The following is a 21,261-nucleotide window of genomic DNA, read 5'->3' on the forward strand; positions in this document are numbered from 1 at the left end:
TAGATTTCATCACATTGTGATTAAGTCACTGGCCCGTGGCGGGTGAATCATCCTCCAGATTTTCCTTTCAGAGTTAGGAGAGAGCCTAGCTATATGAGTTCCAACTCTTGAATCACCTGCTTGGGCCCTGGCAACCAACCGAGAACCTTTTAGACCTACAGTCTTTCTCCAAATTGCTCCACTAATAAAAGATAACTTTATTGCTTTAATATATATATAATAGATATATTAAAAACCATAGTTTTTTTTCAGGCCACACCCATTTGATGCTCAGGGGTTACTCCTGGCTAAGCGCTCAGAAATTGCCCCTGGCTTGGGGGGACCATATAGGACTCTGGGGTATGGAACCACGATCCTTCCTTGGCTAGGGCTTGCAAGGCAGACACCTTACCTCTAGCGCCACCTCATGGCCCCCATAGGGGGTTTTAGTTCTGTGACAGAAATGAGAACAAAGGACAAATATATATATTTTATAAATTATAGTATCATGGGGCCGGAGAGATAGCATGGAGGTAAGGCGTTTGCCTTTCATGCAGAAGGTCATCGGTTCGAATCCCGGCGTCCCATATGGTCCCCCGTGCCTGCCAGGAGCAATTTCTGAGCATGGAGCCAAGAGTAACCCCTGAGTGTGACCCAAAAACCACACACACACACACACACACACACACACACACAAATAGTATCATGTTAAATTTGTAATTAAACTTTAAACTAGTTTACAGAACTTAGTCAAAATCAGTAACGAAGTCTAAGTGATCTATTATATGCAAAAAAGCAAAGTAGGCTTTGAAGAAAACCACCATGAATATTGTACACTGCATCTATAAAGTTCTGTGAATTGAATTGGAAAGATGGCACAGAGATTAAGATACTTGCTTTGTAGGCAGCTGACCCAGGTTTGATCCCTGGCACTCTATCTGGTTTCCTAAGCCCTGCTAGGAATGATGCCTTAATGCAGAGCCAGGAGTAAATCCTGAGCACTGATGCCCCAAAACAAAAAAACTTATGGATTGTAAGCAAACCATATACAGTTTGAAGATGTCGGCTTCTTTTTCACCTTGGGATGCCAATGTTCTCCCCTAGAGGTGGAATCAACCCAGGATATAATCTTAGAGAAATATAAACACTTTCCTTACATGTAGCCAAAGCCTGGTTCATCTCCAGCAGTCTGGAGTTACTCTGACACAAATCCAGGAAAAGAACCTGAGTACCACCAGGATAACGGCCCTAATTCCTATTCCCCCAAAGTTTCCTGCAAAGGCTACACTTTGACTGGAAGAGCACATGAATTGTTCTTTGTTAGGCCACACCTAGCCTTTGCTCAGGGGCTACTCCTGGCATGCTCGGGGGACCATATGGGAGGCGGAGGATCTACCCAGGTCAGCTGTAAGGAAAACGACCTCCCCTCTCTGCTATTGCTTTGGCCCCTGGGCATATGACTTAAATGTGCCAGACCCTAAATTCAAATCTACCAGATGCCCAACCCCACACTAACCCTTCAAGGTGTTCCCTGCTGCCTCCATTTTCTTGAAGGGCACACCTGTCTGTGCTCAAAGTTTACTTCTGACTGCACTCAAGGATCACTTTTAGTGGGGTATAAGAGGTGCTGGGCATCAACCTGGGTTGGATAACATGCAAGGCAAGGCATGCACGTCCTGGACTACTGCTCCAGCTCCCTTCCCATGGCCTCCATTTAGTATTACACTGCACTGCCAGGCCAAAATGTCAATTCCAACTCAAGCTCCCTGTCCTTGCCTCCAAACTGCAGCTAGAGAGCCCCCAGACTCAATTATATGGGTGTTACATTATCCCTGGCCTGGGGGACCCTATGGGACGCCGGGGGATCGAACCGCGGTCCATTCTAGGCCAGCGCGCGAGAGACCTCGCAGTGGCCAAATCCAGCCCGGGAGGCGGGATGGAGAAAAAGGGGGCGGGGTCAACGGGGGCCGTTGCGATGTCTTATAGGAAATGTAGTTCAAGAGTTCGCGATGCTTTTGGGAAATGTAGTCCACCAATGTAGTCCAACCAACCGAGCCCAGTCCGAGGGGCTCGGGAGCCCAGAGGCCTCTGGGAGCGGTCTCCCGCCCGCCCGCCCGCCCGGCCACTGCGCAGGCGCACACTCCTTGGCTCGCCATCGTCGTCTTTGTTCGCTGGTGAGTTTGGTGTCGGCTCCGCGCACCGCCGATCGGGGTCCTGGACTTGATTTCTGGGCTCCGGGCTCTGGCGAGGGAGGCCTAAAGGGGGGATTTCCAGCTCCTGCGATGGGGCTCGGGAAGCCAAACGGAAGGCTAAACGGTTTCTGTGACGCGCAAGCGTTCTGTGCTCTGCAGGATGGGGGAAACGGGTGCGGGGCTGGGGAGAGGCGGGAACGGTTGATTTTGTGTGTGTGGGGGGGTCGTGTGATGGGGTGCGAGAGGGTTTTGCGGAGGTCCAACCTGTTTGAGGATCCTCGTGTTTCCAAGTTTGTGACCACTAATGGAGGAGTGTGAGGTCGGTGGATTTGTAAGCTTTAGCTAAGCAGTACTTTTCTCATTTCTAACATTCAAGGCATTGATCTATCGCAACCATTTTAATCCCCTGAATCAAGATGATAAGGGAAAGCACCCAGCAGACGAGCTTATCGATTAGCCCTTTTAAAAAGCTTTTTTTTTTTTAAAGCTATTTTTAAAAATATAAAAGCCAACTGATGGTGGGTTAGAAAACAGCTTAAAAAAAACAAAACCAATTCTTTAAAGAGAAAGGTTTCTGACAACTTGTTACTAGGAATCTGACCTCTCAACATTTCTTTGGAGAAACTTGGGTGGAACTGCTCTAGATACCCCAAACCTTTTTAAGAAATAGCTGTGAAGAGGTGAGGTAGTTTTCTCAGTTCCTAAGTCAAGATTCTAAGCCTGGGCCCTGGAAGATCTACCCGGCTGGAAACTGGAGGGTGCCATGCAAAGAAGCAAAGTGAGTCAGAAGGCGAAGGACATGATCTCACTCATTTGCAGGGTAGAAAGAAACAAAGCGAGGGACTGAGACAATGGCCAATGAAAACAAACCCTGAGTTTGTGCCAACAGCGTTCGTCAGCCCAGGCCGAGGCGGGCGGGGGCGGCTGGCTGAAACTGACACGGGTGGCGTGAAATTGACACGGTTGTCAAGTGTCAGTGTCACCGGTAGCCGCAGCCTAAATCACTTAGATTCTAAATTCCGTTTAGAACAAGTAGTTTAAAACAAAATTGAGAAGCAAATCGCCTTGCCTCTCAAGGCAGAGCTCTGGTTACCAAAAGAAGCCCAGGACAAGTCTTTAATTGTGATGCTGGCTGGCAGTTGGAATTCTTGAGTTTGACCGTGTTTTTTCCCCCCAGGATAAAAAGGGCCTTTGTCAGTGTGAAATAAATCCTGTTCTACCAAGAGAGAAAAAAAAAAAAAAGCCCAAGTATTTTATGATGCAGCATCTATTTCCGTAAAATTAAAGAAGTAAAATGCCAGTTTACAAAACTTCCAGCTACAGAAATAATGGCCGCTACCCTGGTTCTATCCTGAACCTAAATAACAGCTTTAATATATATACCTGAAAAGCATTCATTTAAGCGATGGTATTTTTTTTTTTAAAGGCTGGAGAAATAGTACAGTGAATAGGATGCTTGCCTTGCAAGCAGCTGACCTGGATTCGATCCCCCACATCCCAAATGGTCCCCTAAATACTGCCTCCAAATGGTTCCCTCAAGTACTGCCAGGAGTAACCAAGTGTGGCTCCAAAACAAACAAAAATAGCAACTCAGGACTGGAGAAGGGAATTGAGAAGAAGGCCAGAGAGTCCCTGCACCCATTTTGATCTTGATACCCCATTAGCCTTCCTACCCCCTTTAGCTTGCCTGGAGTAATCCCTGAGCACAGAATTTGGAGTAAGCCCTGAACCAAAAATTAAAAAAAAAGGCAGTAAGGCAGTACAAAACTGCTAAGGGTAAACAAAATGTGTTGGTTCTGGAACAATCATGTAGCCCATCTTGCTTTGATCCCCAGCACCCTACGTGGTCTTTGAGTCCCCCCCAGAAGTAATCTCTGAGCCCTAAACCTGCAGTAAGCTTTGAGCACTGCTAGGTGTGACCCAAAAACCAAAAAGAAAAAAAAAAAAAAAGGAAAGAGAAATGTGTGACAATCATATTTGTGTTTATATATATATAAAGCGACTTGTTACTAGATATTTGACCTCTCTTAATTCTTTGGAGAAACTTTGGTTGAACCAAAGTTCAATACCTAATAGCTACTATCTTTTTTTTTTTTTTTTTTTTTTTTTTTTGGTTTTTGGGCCACACCCGGTGGCGCTCAGGTGTTATTCCTGGCTCTGCACTCAGAAATTGCTCCTGGCAGGCCAGGGGGACCATATGGGATGCCGGGGAGCAAACCTGTGTCAGTCGGCAGTGTGCAAGACAAATGCCTTACCATTGTGCTATCACTCTGGCCCCCAAATACCTAATATCTTACCTAGTGTTATTAGGGGTAGGGTTGGGTGTTGTTTGCATGCAAGTGCTCTCCCAGCTGAACCACACGCATGAATCCTGAAGATGATTTATTTTAAAATTTCAATTTTTTTTTTTTTTTTTTTGCCACCATTCTTAGTGGTGCTCAGGACAAACATGTGCTAGGGACCATGTGGTTCTGGGGATGGATCCAAGGCCTCCCACAAGTGAAACATGCACTCAGCCCATTGAGCTCTCCAGCCCTGAATAATATTGAGTTTTTGTTTTTGGGCTACACCTATCAGTGTTCAGGGGTTATTCCTGGTTTTGTGCTCAGGAATCACCTCTCGCAGGCTCAGGGAGGACCAGATAGAATGCCAGGATCGAATCTAGTTGGCTGTGTGCAAGGCAAACAGCCTACCAGCTTTACTCTATTGCTCCAGCCCCTAATATGCTGCTTAAATTTTTTTTTTTTCAGGCATAAAGATACACTGTTAACAAGATTTTATGTATACAGTGTTTCAACATGGCTAGGTAATATGCTTTTTGTCTTGTTTGGTTTTTTTTTTAAATCACACTTGGCCTTCCTCAGGGTTTACTCCTGGCTCTGCTCTCAACTAGTGAGACTGGGGACCCAAATGGGATGCCAGAGATCAAGGCCCAGGTCAACTGCAAACAAAGCAAGAGCCCTACCCTGCTCGCTGTATTATAGCTCCAGGAAGGAGAGGTACAGTAACAGGGCAGAGTCAAGAATTACAATTTGTCTGCTTTATGTATTTCCTTTTGGGGGAGGCTGCGGAAATGATTCAAAGGCGTGGAGTGTATAGTTTGCACACAAAAAAACCTGATTTTGATCCCTGCTCCCTCATGATTCCAGGCACAGCTGGGAGTAGCCCCGGAGCACCACTTTTTTAAACTACAGATATTAGTGAGCCTAGGGCTGGGATTTGAACCACCGTCCTTCTGCATGCAAGGCAAACGCCCTACTGCTGTGCTATCTCTCCAGCCCCTGGTCAGCAGTTTTTAATTTTTTTTTTTTTTTTTGCAATTACATAAATTACAGTTACAAAATCATTCAGTATTCTTTTCAGGCATACAATGTTCCAACCCCAATTTCTTCACCTGTGTCCTTTTCCCTCCCCTTTCCCTTCCAGCCTACTGCTTTAGCTTTCACATTCCCGCCCACACCCACACCCCATACCCCCACTATTGTCCTAGTGTATCCTTCCCTAACTTCTTTGATGGGGATGAAAGGACCTGGTACTCTCTCCCACTCACTCTCTCCACTTTGAGATCACTCCTGTCCAGCTAAGGTGACCCTAGGGGATACCAAGGATGAAATTTGGGTCGTCCACATACAAAGTAAGCGCCCTATTTGCTATACTATTGCTCTGGCCTTCTCTCTTCCTTATTTTTTTTTTTTTTTGGGTCACACCCGGCAGTGCTCAGGGGTTATTCCTGGCTCCAGACTCAGAAATTGCTCCTGGCAGGCACGGGGGACCATATGGGACGCCAGGATTCGAACCGATGACCTCCTGCATGAAAGGCAAACACCTTACCTCCATGCTATCTCTCCGGCCCCCCTCTCTTCCTTATTTTATCCCCCACCCCAGGGCCAACTTTCTCCTGAACACCAGTTCTTCTGTTCTTCCTTTCTGTTGCCTTTGGGTATTTATTATTTCTCTGCTAAGTTTCTAGTTTTTGTTTTGGGCCACCTGGCAGTGCTCAGGAGACCATAATGGAATGATAAGGATCAAACCCAAGTTGGCCGTGTGCAAGGCAAGTGTCTTATTCAGCCCCCCTACTAGTTTTCCTTATATCTTACATATGAGTTTTTTTTTGTTTTTGTTTTTTGTTTGTTTGTTTGTTTTTGGTTTTTGGGTCACACCCTGAAGTGCTCAGGGGTTACTCCTGGCTCCACGCTCAGAAATCGCTCCTGGCAGGCTCAGGGGACCATATAGGATACCTAAGATTGAACCCAGATCTATCCTGGGTCGGCCACGTGCTAGGCAAATACCCTACCGCTGTGCTATTACTCCGGCCCCTCCATCTTGTAGTTTGTCTGTATAACTTTGTTCAGAAATGAGCATAAACAGCCCTACTTCCCATGTCTGAAATGTGTTGAGCCTTTAAGTCGGAGCCAGGAACTTTTTTCTGCTTAATGCCAGTTGGATATTTATAATGTCATTTGTGGCAGCCAATGTCTGTGCCATCATGTACTAGGGCCAGAGCACATGATTTCTTAGGCCTTATCCAAGCATTCCCCATCCTTTTTTCCCCTAGTGGGATACCCCTTCTTTAAGTGGTATAATGGATTGGCCTGGGGTGTAGAGTACAGAGATCTTTTATTCCATGTCCTGGTGCTTGTGTTTGCTTCAACTTTAAACCAGAAGTTTCTTTTTCATTTTTTTCCCCACAGACCAGCTGCTTTGTGCATTGCCAAGAGCTGTAGCTGAACCTTCTTCAAAACCTCAGGGCCTCCAGGGCTCAGCCTGAATTCTATGATACTCTTTGATCCTCAGCTGTAATTTTCAAATCCAACCTGTTGGCAGAAATTGAAAGTCACCAGTTTGGAACGAGAAGAGAAAGGATTGAGGGAAAAATACCGTGCAAATAGGTAAGTAAGAATCCAGTAGCTGTGGAGAGTCCAAAGGCTTGCTATATAGTTTATTAGTGAGCTTGCTTCCTCTCCTTAGATTTTGAAGTTTCTTAAATTTGTGATTGGAATTATCTTTTACTGGGTGATAGAGCTATACTGATGATGCTCAGGGGCCACTCCCAGCAGTGTTCTAGGGACTTTGCAGTGCCGTGATTTGAACCCAGGCCTTCTGCACACAGAGCATACATTCATCACTGTGAACTTTTCTCTTTATTTGGTTTGGGGGCCGCACCCATTAACTCTTCAGAGGCCCCCGAAAAATAAAAGCATCTGTCCCTTCAAAACATTACAAATCTGTAACTTCAAAAAGGTAGTGTGTGGATTCTTTCAAATTTAACTGTTTTTCCCTGCTTTAATTCTGGGACATGGACTGGGGCTCTCTCCACCTTTGGAGAAGCCTACGCTCTCTCTTGCATACATTACTCTTTCTCTTTATCCTCCTCTTCAGCACCTCCAAGTAAAACCTACTTTACTTCCAAAAAAAAAAAAATGGGGTTGAGGCCTAGAGAGTTAATTCAGGGCTAATTTGCATGCTGCCAAACTCCTTTTCAGTTCCTAGCATCAAATGGTCCCCTGGGCACTGCTATGAGCAGCCCTTGAGCAGAGAGCCAGGACTAGCCCATGACATAAACTCTCCCCTTGTCCACTCAGAGAAAATGAACCTGGAAGGTAGTTTAAAGAACTGGAGCACATGGGGCCGGAGAGATAGAATAGCAGCGTTTGCCTTGCAAGAAGCCGACCCAGGACTTAAGGTAGTTGGTTTGAATCCCGGTGTCTCGTATGGTCCCCTGTGCCTGCCAGGAGCTATTTCTGAGCAGATAGCCAGGAGTAACCCCTGAGCACCACCGGGTGTGGCCCAAAAACCAAAAAAAAAAAAAAAATAATAAAATAAAATAAAAAGAACTGGAGCACAAACTTTGCCGGCAGAAGCCCCAGGTGTGAGCGTTGGGTACTGGTTGGTCTTCTAACCACTGCCAGGAACACCCACTGAGTACCATTGACTGTGGCCCCCAAACCAAACCAATCAAAATGGAAAAACTAGGCCAGGGAAATGGTTCTTGGGGCTGGAGTACATGCTTCCCATGCAGGAGTTCAAAGTTTGAACATTGGTCCTGAATGACCCCCTCTACCCCACTCCACCCACTCCACCCCAGCACTGAGCTGCCTTTAGCCCCTAAGCACTGCCAGTGTGACCCTAACGATACCAGTCATCCATACACTTGCTAGAAACTTGAAGAAAAATAATCTGCCTCTTTATTCCTGTTTGCTCTTTACTGTTATATTCAGAAGTGGCCACTTTTTATTGTTCTAAATTATGATCATTGTCATAGTATTGAGAATTGTGAAGCATTGAAGCCAGCAGTGGGAAGAGCAATGAATAGCCTGGTAAAATCCAAGCAGGACAATTTATTGCTTTGACTTTTAAACAAGGGAGGATTGTCAAAATGACAATCAAATGTGTGTCAAATCTGAGTGTCAAGGTTTGAGCAACTGATAATATGAGGTAACTAAATTTTGGGGTGTAGGGGAGAGGAATTCTCAGCAGTGCTCAGGGAACCATATGGTACAAACCTTGATAACTCCAGTATTATCTTCCCAGCCTCAAGCTCACTTTTTTTTTTTTTTTCCAGAGGGGAGCTCACAACTGGCTGTGCTCAGGGATTATTCCTGGCAGTATAGGGGGGTACCATATAGGACACTGGGGATGGAATCCAGGTTGGCCGGGTGCAAGTGAAATGCCCCCCTACACACTGTACTATTGGCCTGGCCCCTGTATTTTTTTTTTTTTTTGGCTTTTGGGTCACACCTGGCAGCGTTCAGGGGTTACTCTCCTGGCTTTAGCTCAGAAATTGCTCCTGGCAGGCTCGGGGGGCCATATGGGATGCCAGGATTCGAACCAATGACCTTCTGCATGAAAGGCAAATGCCTTACCTCCATGCTATCTCTCCGGCCCCCAAATGGAGCTACTTTTATACTGCAGTGCCCTGCCCTATCTTAGGCATTAGTAGCACTTCGATACAAAAAAAGAAAACTAAAAAGAATATTAATCATGATAACACTAAATTAATATACTAAACCACAAAATGTGCCAGTTTACGGAATGTATGGTTTAATTCTTGGTCATATAATTGGTGCGTAGTTAAGCTGTGCAAGGTAGCTTTGATCTCTGTGGTCTTTTACGCAACCATATTTTTCCAGGTGTCTTTTTAGCATGTAGGTGTCATTGAAGCTGTGCTAACAATACTTCCAAGTTCGAGCCAGTGTAAACTGTTCTATAAAAAGCCAAGTACTGGGGGTGGAGCAGTGGCGCAAGCGGTAAGGCATCCACCTTGTGCATACTAACCTAGGATGGACTGTTGTTCAATCCCCCAGCATCCCATATGGTCCCCGAGGCCAGAAGCGATTTCTGAGCGAATAGCCTGGAGTAAATCCTGAGCGTCACCGGTGTGGCCAAAAAAAAAAAAAAGCCTAGTACTAACACTGAGTCTCTTGTACCTACCCCAAAACCTGTTGACTTGACCATGGAAACATTTTAACTTACATTTTTGAAATCATAAACTGGCATGCTATTGAAAGGACCATTTTGTCTGGCATTCAGGTAATATTGCTTAATTTAGAACAGTACTGTCATTTTATAGTTTAAAGTATGTATGAAGGATATTGATGTAATCCCTACAAATACAGAAAGGGCTTTTGTTACCAAGGAGGTGTTATTTGTTATTTCTTTTGGCTTATTAGGAACATTACTATATATATATATAATATATATATAATATATAATAAGATTAATATTTAGTAGTAACAGACAAATATATATATATACATACATATACATATATATATTTGTCTGTTACTACTAAATATTAATCTTATTTATAAATTTTTCTTTGTTTTCTATTTAAATGGAATTAATATGGCAAACCTGAAAAATGAATTATTTTTTGAAACAGTAAAATCCATGTTTTTCTGTTTTTGTTTTTGGTTTTTGGTTTTTGGGCCACACCCAGCGGTGCTCAGGGGTTACTCCTGGCTGTCTGTTCAGAAATAGCTCCTGGGGGGCCCGGAGAGATAGCACAGTGGTGTTTGCCTTTCAGGCAGCCGATCCAGGGCCAAAGGTGGTTGGTTCGAATCCCGGTGCTCCATATGGTCCCCCATGCCTGCCAGGAGCTATTTCTGAGTAGACAGCCAGGAATAACCCCTGAGCAACGCCGGGTGTGGCTCAAAAACCCAAAAAAAAAAATTGCTTCTCAAGGGGCCAGCGTGGCAATGCAGCGGTAGGGCATTTGCTTTGCACATTGCTGACTTAGGACAGACCATAGTTCCATCTCCAGCATCCCATATGGTCCCCCAAGCCTGCCAGGAGTGACTTCTAGTGCAGAGCCAGGGGGAACCCCTGAGCACTGCTGGATGTGGCCCAAAAACCAAAAAGAAAGAAATTTGCTTCCCATCTTTATAGGCTTCAGTAAGGCAGATTTTTTGTTTTGGTGGCGTGTTGCCTGGATGCGGATGATCAGGGCACTTCTGAAAGTTATGGGCTGCTCCCATTACAGTGCTCAGAGTTTGAGGTCTCTCCTAGCTGGTTCTAGCACTTCTGCACTATGAAATTTCTTGAGTCAACTGTCATACTTCCTTGAAGTGCTGCTCTGAAATGCTTGATGCTAAGTTTACCCACAGTTGGATTATTTACTTATTTATTTATTTATTTATTTATTTACTTATTTTGGTTTTTGGGCCACACCCGGCAGTGCTCAAGGGTTACTCCTGGCTGTCTGCTCAGAAATAGTTCCTGGCAGGCTTGGGGGACCATATGGGACGCCGGGATTCAAACCAACCACCTTAGATCCTGCATCGGCTGCTTTCAAGGCAAACGCTGCTGTGCTATCTCTCTGGCCCCTCAGTTGGATTTTTTTTTAGTTTTTGGTTTTTGGGTCACAACCAGCAGTGTTTCACGGTTATTCCTGGTTCTTCACTCAGAAATTGCCTTTGGCAGGCTCTTGGGACCATTTGGGATCCCGGGAATCAAAACTGGGCCCATCCCAGGTTGGCTGCGTGCCAGGCAAATGCCCTACTGCTGTGCTATCACTCTGGCACTACAGTTGGACTTTTAAGAATTGGATTCAATCCTCTCTAGTTTAGTTTGGTGCTTGATCAACTAAGTTTATAATAAATTCACAAAAGCCCCAGGATTGTATGATCCTATGAGTACAGAACCAGGAGTAGCCCTGTGTTAACTGTGGCACAAAGCTCCCCATTCTCCTTCGTTGTCATTTCAATGGGACTTTCACTGTCTTCCCAGTAATGGATGGTGTTCAGAGGCCCAAGGCTGCCAGGTCCTGGTACTTCAAGGCTCAAAGGGGCCCCTGGAGCCTGGCTACTGGGCGGGGGGCCTTGTGTCCACCCAGAGATGCCAACATGTAGCAACCTCCAGCCCCGGAGTGAGAGAGAGGAGAGAAACCAAGTATTCGTTGTGTTCCTCCTGGAGTCTGAGGCCTGCCGCCGTTGGCCAAGGGGTGTGTGTGTGTCTATGGGTCTGTGTGTGTTGGTGTCCATGTCTGTGTGTGTGTATAATGTGTAATTCACTGTCTAGAGGTGCCCAGGGAGAGCCTCGGTTCAAAGAAGAAAGAGAAAGGAATAGATGTAGGAATAGATGCAAAGGAGGCAGCATCTCTCCATGCTTTAGCTCTAACTGCCGCACTGCTTTGATTACTATACTAGCAACACCCCCCACCCCCCACCATCCTGCTCAGCAAGGGGGTGTGTCTAGAGTCATGTTCCAGTTTAACTGTCATTACAGTGGCGGTTATCCAAGTGGCATGCCCAACTCCAACTGCCATACATCAACAATGGTGTCTCCAGAAACCCCTTCCTAAAGCTAGAGAGATAGTACAGTAGTTAAGGCACTTGCTTTACATGCAGCTCTGGCAATAACTCAGGTTATTTTGTTTTTGTTTGTTTTGTTACACATCCAGCTGTTCTCAGGAGTTACTCCTAGCTCTATTCTTAGGAATCATTGCTGGTGTTCAGGGGACTTTATGTTATGCCGGGTAATTGAACCTGGGTCCGCCACATTCAAGGCAAGTGTCCTCCCTACTGTGCTATCTCTCAAGCGCCATGACTCGGTTCGGAAGCCACATACCACATCCAGAGGTGGTCTCGGAGTGCCATTCACCCCTTCCTTCTATTCCCTTTTAGATTTCTAGACTTGATTTATCCCCATCAACATCCTAGGGTGCCCAGGTTCACTTTGACTGAGCAATGTATCTTGAAAGGAATCTGTTTCTCAAAGCAGTAGTTCTCAACAGGGGACTTAGAATATTCAGAGAATCATGTTGAAAACAGGTATGCTGTTTCTTATTCAGACTTTGTTCATTTATAGAGCACTGGTAGAGAAGATTTAGCATAAAGTTTTTATTTGGTTTTCTGTTGGCTGCATATCCAGCTGAGATCTCTGCTTACTAGGTACTTGAGGGCCACTAATTGACCAAGATGGGGGGGGGATTCAGCATGCAATTAAATTTAAATCTTGGTTCATGCATGTTCAGAAGTCTCTACTACTGCGAAACATTTTACAGCTCTCACATTGTTATTCACCCTGACCTGGGGTCACCGCCCATAGGACATGATGGACAGCTAAGTGTCACTTCTCTCACAGCACTTGAATGTACCCAGTGGTACTCAGCCCAGTGCTTGCTAGTCACTCTTAGTACAGTTTGGGGGACCATACAGTGTCATTAATTGAACCAGGCCCCCTGCATGCAGCATATAGACTCCAGCCCCTTGGACTACATCTCTGTCCCCTGCAGATGGCTTCTTTGCATGGACCTAATGAACAACTCATGAACAACTTCTTTCTGCACTTTACTTGCCTTTTTGCCTTCATAGAATTGAACAATATGAGGACCTGGTTCTGGATTCGTCTTTGGCTTAAGAATGTTGCATGATGGGAAGTGGGAATACAGTAAATAAAACTCTTGCCTAGCATGTGGCGAACCAGGATAAAGCTTTCTCCGTTTTTTGTTTTTTATTTATTCCCCTTTTTGGGCCACACTTGGTGCCCAGGGTGTGGGCTCTGCACTCAGGGGTCATTCCGGATGGCGTCAGGGAACATTATGGGATGCTGAGGATTGAACCCAAAATAGCTGCACGTAAGGCAAGCAGTCAACCGCTGTGCTTTCACTGCAGCCTCTTTTCTTTTTTTTTTTTTTTTTTTTTTTTGGTTTTTGGGCCACACCCAGCGGTGCTCAGGGGTTACTCCTGGCTGTCTGCTCAGAAATAGCTCCTGGCAGGCACGGGGGACCATATGGGACACCGGGATTCGAACCAACCACCTTTGGTCCTGGATCGGCTGCTTGCAAGGCAAACGCCGCTGTGCTATCTCTCCGGGCCCCACTGCAGCCTCTTTTCTTAGTTTTGTTTGTTTGTTTGTTTGTTTTTTGGGCCACACCCGGCCGCTCTCAGGGTTTACTCCTGCCTCTGCACTTAGAAATTGCTCCTGACAGGGGCTGGAGAGATAGCACGGAGGTAAGGTGTTTGCCTTGCCTGCAGAAGGTCGGTGGTTCGAATCCCGGCATCCCATATGGTCCCCTGAGCCTGCCAGGAGCAGTTCCTGAGCATAGAGGCAGAAGTAAATCCTGACCCAAAAACCAACAACAACAACAACAAAAAAAAGAACTTGCTCCTGACAGGCACAGGGGACCAAGGAAACATATGGGATGCCAGGAATCAAACCCAGGTCTGTCCTGGGTTGTCTCTGTGCAAAGCAAATGCCCTACCACTGTGCTATCACTCTGACCTCTCTTTTCTCAGTTTTATCAAGAATAAGAATTTGTTGGGCCACACCCGTTTGATGCACAGGGGTTACTCCTGACTAAGCACTCAGAAATTGCCCCTGGCTTGGGGGACCATATGGGACGCCGGTGGATGGAACCGCAGTCCTTCCTTGGCTAGCACTTGCAAGGCAGACACCTTAACTCTAGTGCCACCTCACCGGTCCCTAAGTTGAATTCTTGGCACTGTGTATAGTTCCCTGAATATCACCAGGAGTGATTCCTGAGCACAACAGCATTAGCTAAGTGCCCGGAGTAAGCTTTGGGCATAGATGAGTGTGGCTCCCAAACCAAATGAATAACCCGTTTTCTTCGCTTTGGTTTCTTTTTTATTTGTTTTATTTTAATATTTGTGTGTTCACTAGAATAGCACAATTTGAGGGGACCACACCTAGCAGTTCTCAGGGGTTACTCCTTGCTCTACGCTCAGAAATCGCTCCTGGCAGGACAGGGGATTGTATGGGATGTTGGGATTCAAACCACCATCCGTCCTGGATCGACTGCATGCAAGGCAAACGCCCTACTGCTGTGCTATCTCTCTGGCCCCATGGATTTGTCTTTTTTTGTTTGCTTATTTCTCTCTTCCCTTTGTTTTGGTTACTGCAACAACCAAGGTTGACATGTTTATGCAGTGATGCTTATTACTCCTGTGTTCACCAGTGTTGCACTCATTCATTTGTGGTATATCCTTGTATTTTTTGCTAGGATGCTCACACACCCACTTGCTAGGGGTTGCATTCCTGGCTATAGCATAGCATTCCTTTTTTGTTTTGTTTTGTTTTAGTTTTTGAGTCACACCGGCAGTGCTCAGGGGTTACTCCTGGCTCTACACTCAGAAATTGCTCTCGACAGGCTTGGAAGACCATATGGGATGCTGGGATTCGAACCACCGTCCTTCTGCATGCAAGGCAAACTCTTTTACCTACATGCTATCTCTCCAGCCCCAGTATTTTCTTCTGTTTGTTTGTTTGTTTGTTTTTTTTGGTTTTTGGGCCACACCCGTTTGACGCTCAGGGGTTACTCCTGGCTATGTGCTCAGAAATCGCCCCTGGCTTGGGTGGACCATATGGGACGCCGGGGGATTGAACCACTAGCGCTTGCAAGGCAGACACCTTACCTCCAGCGCCACCTACCCGGCCCCTTCTGTTTGTTTTTATGTTAAACACAGCAGAGCTGGTAGGCTGGGGCACTACTTTCTTTGTTTGGTTTGTTTTGTTTTTGGGTCACAACCAGCGGTGGCAGTTGGGTTACTCCTGGCTCCGCCCTCAGAAGTCGCTCCTGGCAGGCACGGGAACCTTATGGGATGCCGGGATTCAAACCGCCATTCGTCCTGTGTCTGCTTCATGCAAGGCAAACACCCTACCACTGTGCTATTTCTCTGGTCCCCTCTTTTTTTTTTAATAATATATTTAAGCACCATGATTACAAACATGTTTGTAGTTGGGTTTCAGTCATAAAAAGAACACCCCCCCTTCACCAGTGCAATCCCATCACCAATGTCCCTCCCCCATCCCCCTGCCTGTATTCTAGACAGGTATTCTACTTCTCTCATTAACATTGTCATGATAGTTGTTTTGTGGGAAGAGAGTCACATCTGGCAGTGCTCAGAGGTTACTCCTGGCTCTGTGCTCAGAAATGGCAGGCTTGGGAGATCATATGGGATGCCAGGAATTGAACCACCATCCATCCCGTCCTCTATTGGCTGCATACAAGGCATACATCCTACTGTTGAGCTATCTTTCCAGCCCCTGTCGTGATAGTGTAGTTATTTCTCTAACTGCACTCACCACTCTTTGTGGTGCGCTTCCTATCTTGAGTCGGTCCTTCCAGTTCTCATCTCTTGTCTCTAGGTATTATTATTTTTCTTAAATCCCATAGATGAGTGAGACTATTCTGTTTCTCTCTCCCTCTGACTCATTTAACTCAGCATAATAGTTTCTAGGTCCATCCATGTGTAAGAAAATTTTATGACTTCATCTCTTCTTCTGATGGGTGCATAGTATTTCATTGTGTATATGTACCACAGTTTCTATAGCCATTCATCTGCATTGTTTCCAGATTCTGGCTATTGTAAAAAGTGCTACAATGAATATAGGTGTGCTGAACACAATTTTGTATTGTGTTTTTGTGTACCTAGGATACATCACTATGAGTGGTATAGCTGGATCATAGAGGAGCTCAAATTCTAGTTTTTTGAGGAATTTCCATATTGTTTTCCATAAAGGCTGCACTAGACAGCATTCCCACCAGCAGTGAATGAGAGTTCCTTTCTCTCCACATCCCCACCAGCACTGATTGTTCTTGTTCTTTGTGATGTATGCCAGTTTCTGTGGTGTGAGATGGTGCCTCATTGTTTTTGTTTTTTTTTTTTTTTTGGTTTGGTTTGGTTTTTGGCTCACAACGGCAGTGTTCAGGGGTTACTCCTGGCTCAAAGCTCAGAAATAACTCCTGGCAGGCTCGGCAGACCTGGGATGCCAGGATTCAAACCACCATCCTTCTGCATGCAATGCAAGGCAAACACCTTTCCTCCATTCTATCTCTCTGGCCCCCAACCTCATTGTTTTGACTTGGATCTCTCTGATGATTAGTGATGTGGAACATTTTTTCATGTGCCTTTTGGCCATTTGTATTTCTTCTTTCAGTAAGTGTTCATTTCTTCGCCCCATTTTTTGATTGGGTTAGATTTTTTTTTTGTTAAGTTTTGTCAGTACCTTGTATATCTTAGATAATATTAGTCCCTTATCTGATAGGTATTGGGTGAATAGTTTCTCCCATTCTATGGGTGCTCTGTGTATCCTAGGCACTATTTCCTTTGAGGTGCAGAAGCTTCTCAGCTTAATGTCCCATCTGTTTTATCTCAGCTTCCACTTCTTTGGAGAGTGATGTTTCCTCCTTGAAGATACCTTTAGTCTCAATGTCATGGAGGCTTCTGTTTATGTGTTGTCCTGTGTACCTTATGATTTTGGGTCTGATATCAGGGTCTTGAATCCATTTGGATTTGACCTTTGTGTATGGTGTTAGATGGAGGTCTGAGTTCCGCTTTTTTGCATGTGGCTGATTAGTTGTCCCTACACCACTTATTGAAGAGGCTTTCCTTGCTCCATTTTGCATTTATTGGGGCACTACTTTCTGTACATTTTTTTAGGGGTATTCTAGGCACTGTTTGCCAGGGATCAAACCCAGGTTTCTGTCTTTTGAGATCTGCCCTGCCCTTTGGACTTTCCCCAGTACTACAACTCATGAGTCTATTTGTATTGTAAATATATGCTCATATTTGTATTTTTCACTTTATTGTCTAAGACATACATTAAAGTTTCTTTTTTTTTCTTTTTCTTTTTTTCTTTTTTTCTTTTTTTGGTTTTTGGGCCACACCCAGCGGTGCTCAGGGGTTACTCCTGGCTGTCTGCTCAGAAATAGCTCCTGGCAGGCATGGGGGACCATATGGGACACCGGGATTCGAACCAACCACCTTTGGTCCTGGATCAGCTGCTTGCAAGGCAAACGCCACTGTGCTATCTCTCCGGGCACACATTAAAGTTTCTTTTTTTTTGTTTTGTTTTTTTTGTTTTTTTGTTTTTGGGCCACACCCGGTAACGCTCAGGGGTTACTCCTGGCTATGTTCTCAGAAGTTGCTCCTGGCTTGGGGGACCATATGGGACACCAGGGGATCGAACCGCGGTCCGTCCAAGGCTAGCGCAGGCAAGGCAGCCACCTTACCTTTAGTGCCACCGCCCGGCCCCACATTAAAGTTTCTTTTTTTTCTTTTTTTTTTTTTTTTGTTTTTTGGGTCACATCCAGCAGTGCTCAGGGGTTATTCCTGGCTCCATGCTCAGAAATTGCTCCTGGCAAGCACGGGGGACCATATGGGACACCGGGATTCGAACTGATGACCTTCTGTATAAAAGGCAAATGCCTTACCTCCATGCTATCTCTCCGGCCCCACATTAAAGTTTCTTAAGAGAGGGCCAGAGCAATAATACAGCAGGTAGGATGGCCATGCAAACAGCTGGCCCTTGTTTAAACCCTGGCACACTATATTGTGCCCAGAGCCCACCAAGAGCTATCCTTAAGTGCAAAGCCAGGAATAACCCTGAGCACCAATGGTGCAGTTTGAAAACAAATAATTTAAGAATGTAATAGAGGGACTGGAGCGATAGCATAGCAGTAAGACATGTGCCTTGCACGTGGCCAACACAGGATGGACCCCCCGATTTGAATCCTGACATCCCATATGGTCACCCAAGTCTGCCAGGAACAACTTCTGAGCACAGAGCCACCACCGGGTGTGACCCAAAAAAACAAAAAAAAACAAAAACAAAACAAAACAAAAAAAAAAGAATGTAATAGAGGTTAAGTAGAAAAAGGTTTAATTTGTCAGTGTTGAGATATAATTTATAGAAAGTATTTCTTTGTAGTACTAGTACTTGATGACTTTTAGTAATTGTATAGTTATTAACTAAAATCAAGTGATCCAACTATTTCATCAGCAGCTTCTGAAGCACATTTGCAGTTGAACTACATAGCGGCCACTAACCTGCTTTATATTCTTTTTTTTGGGGGGGGGGGGGCACACCCAGCATTGCTCAGGGGTTACTCCTGGCTGTCTGCTCAGAAATAGCTCCTGGCAGGCACGGGGGACCATATGGGACACCGGGATTCGAACCAACCACCTTTGGTCCTGAATCGGCTGCTTGCAAGGCAAACGCCGCTGTGCTATCTTTCCGGGCCCACCTGCTTTATATTCTAACAGCTCCCATCTTTTCTAGAACAATCATACCCACGAGGGTCATACAGTGCATCCATTTGCATATAAGTCATATGAGTTTTATATTTCTGCAATTAGTTTAGTCTATATTACTCTTTCATTCCTGATTAATATTAAATACTATAGATTAAGATTTCTCTATCACCAGCCGATAGTCTTTTGGATTATTTATATCATGAGTAATAATGTGAACATGCACAGAATAGTTCTCGTGTGAGCATCTAGATTTCTCTTTTCTTCCCCCACCTTTGGGCTTCAGGCCAACCCAACAGTGTCAGGGGTTCCCCTCAGCCTGGTTGGCTCTGGGTGGTGCCAGGATTGATCCTGGCATCCTGCAGGGGCAGCTCACCCTCCACTGCATTGAGCTGTCACTCCAGCTCCTATTTTTCTTGAATATAAATGCCTACGAGTGGGATTGCTAAGTGTAATTGGAATTGTCTGCTTCATAAAATGCTCTTGACTTGTCCAGTGCTATCATAACTTTTTTTTTTAGCTCCCACTAACTGGTTAGTAAATTAGTCATACTAATTGTATGCTAACACTATTTGTTATACTTGCTAATGCTCAACCTTAAATTGGCAGTTCCTTCATTTAACCATTAGTGTTTTTCCTAATTTTAGGGGGGCCCAGCATAATAGGGAAGTGCTAGTTGGGGGCTATACCCAGCAGAACTCAGGGTTTATTTTTTAACTCTGTCAGGGTCACTCCTGCTATGGCTTGGAGATTGAATCTAGGTGCATGCAAGGCTAAAGTGCCTTGTCCACTGTGCTATCTCTCTGGCCCTACTTTTTAAAATTTCTTTTTGTTTCTGGCCACTCCTGGCTCTATACTCAGGAATGACATCTGGCAGTGATGGGGAACCATAAATGGTATTGAGGGATCTGAATTAAGATTGGCAACACACAAGGCAAACACTTCACTTCCTATACTGTGTCCTTAGCACTCACCCTTTTATTTTTACTGAATTTATTGTAGTGTGCTTCTTGCCCACTCATTGGTTTGGTGAAATGTCTATTCTTTTCTCATATTATCAAGATTATTGTTGAGTTTTAAGGGTTTTTTTTGGGGGGGGGGTTTTGGGTTTTGGGTCACACCCAGCAGTGCTCAGGGGTTACTCCTGGCTCTACGCTCAGAAATTGCTCCTGGCAGGCTCAGGGGACCATATGGGATGCTGGGATTTGAACCACCGACCTTCTGCATGCAAGACAAATGCCTTACCTCCATGCTATCTCTCCGCCCCGAGTTTTAAGTATTTTTTTTTTTTGTCTGTTTTTGGGCCACACCTGGTGACGCTCAGGGTTACTCCTGGTTATGCGCTCAGAAATTACTTCTGGCTTGGAGTGACCATATCAAACTGCCATTCTTCCTAGGTTAGCGCATGCAAGCCAAACCCCCTACCACTTGTGACACTGCTCCAGCCCTGAATTTTAAGTGTTCTTTATATTTTTGGATACATATCATATCTTTTTTCAGTTTCTCTCCATGACTTTCCTTACCATTTTCTTAATTATTTTTTTTTCCTGCTTTTTAGTTGTTGTTATGTCTTTTACAATGCCAGAGTGGAAACCAGAACCTCTTCTGTGCAAGACACGTGCTGTACTGCTGAGCCATAATCCTGAGATAGGACCAGGATTCTGTGCTGCTATACCCAGCAGTGCTTCTGTTCTGGGTGCCAGTCACCCTTGAACTACTCATTACTCCTTTTGTAATTTTTTTATCCAGACTGGAGAGTGAGTATTGATTTAAGGCACTTGCTTGTATGGAGCTGGTTCAGATCAATTCTGATACCACATATCTAAGCGCTGTCAGAAGTGGTGGTCCAAGAAACAATTTAAAAAAATTCCCCTTCTTGGGGCTGGAGAGATAGCATGGAGGTAAGGCATTTCCCTTGCATGCAGAAGGATGGTGGTTCGAATTCCGGCATCCCATGTGGTCCCCCAAGCCTGCCAGGAGCGTTTTCTGAGCATAGAGCCAGGAGTAACCCTTGAGCGCTGGTGGGTGACCCAAAAGAGCCAAAAAAAAAATTTCCCCTTCCGGCACCGGAGTAGTGGCACAGTGGTAGAGCATTTGCCTTGCACGCGACTGACCTAGGATGGACCTTGATTTGATTCCTGGTGTCCCATATGAACCCCCAAGCCAGAGCAATTTCTGAGCTTATAGCCAGGATAACCCCTGAGCGTTACCAGGTGTGGTCCAAAAACAAACAAAAAAACATTTTCCCCCTTCTGCTCTACCTTTTTCATTCTGAGGGGTTTCCTGGAGTTTCTCCAACTTAATGAATTTGGGGAGGGTGGAGTGGGATTTGGGCCACACCTGGTGCTGTTCCAGGGCAACTCTGTCCCTGTGCTCAGGGATCACTCCTGATGGTGCTCAGGGAACCATATGTGAAGCCAGTGATGAACCAGGGTAGACCATATGCTAGACATTTCTTTTCTTTTTTTTGGGGGGGTGGGTTTGGGTTCACACCCAGCAGCACTCAGGGGTTACTCCGGGCTCTACGCTCAGAAATTGCTCCTGGCAGGCTCGTGGGACTACATGGGATGCCGGAATTCGAACTACCGACCTTC

General features: G+C 45.3%; 1 protein-coding gene across 1 annotated transcript in view; it reads left to right on the forward strand.

The window, feature by feature from the left end:
* Positions 1 to 2,097: 2,097 nt before the first annotated feature.
* LOC126028500 (zinc finger protein 658B-like) overlaps positions 2,098 to 21,261 on the forward strand; it is a 49,819-nt gene continuing 30,655 nt past the window's right edge. The window contains exons 1-2 of the mRNA XM_049787467.1: positions 2,098 to 2,153; positions 6,863 to 7,060. The gene's annotated coding sequence lies outside the window, so the exon portion shown is untranslated. The remainder of the gene's footprint in view (positions 2,154 to 6,862; positions 7,061 to 21,261) is intronic.

The sequence above is a fragment of the Suncus etruscus genome, chromosome 14 (assembly GCF_024139225.1).
Source record: "Suncus etruscus isolate mSunEtr1 chromosome 14, mSunEtr1.pri.cur, whole genome shotgun sequence".
In the NCBI taxonomy this organism is placed as follows: domain Eukaryota; kingdom Metazoa; phylum Chordata; class Mammalia; order Eulipotyphla; family Soricidae; genus Suncus; species Suncus etruscus.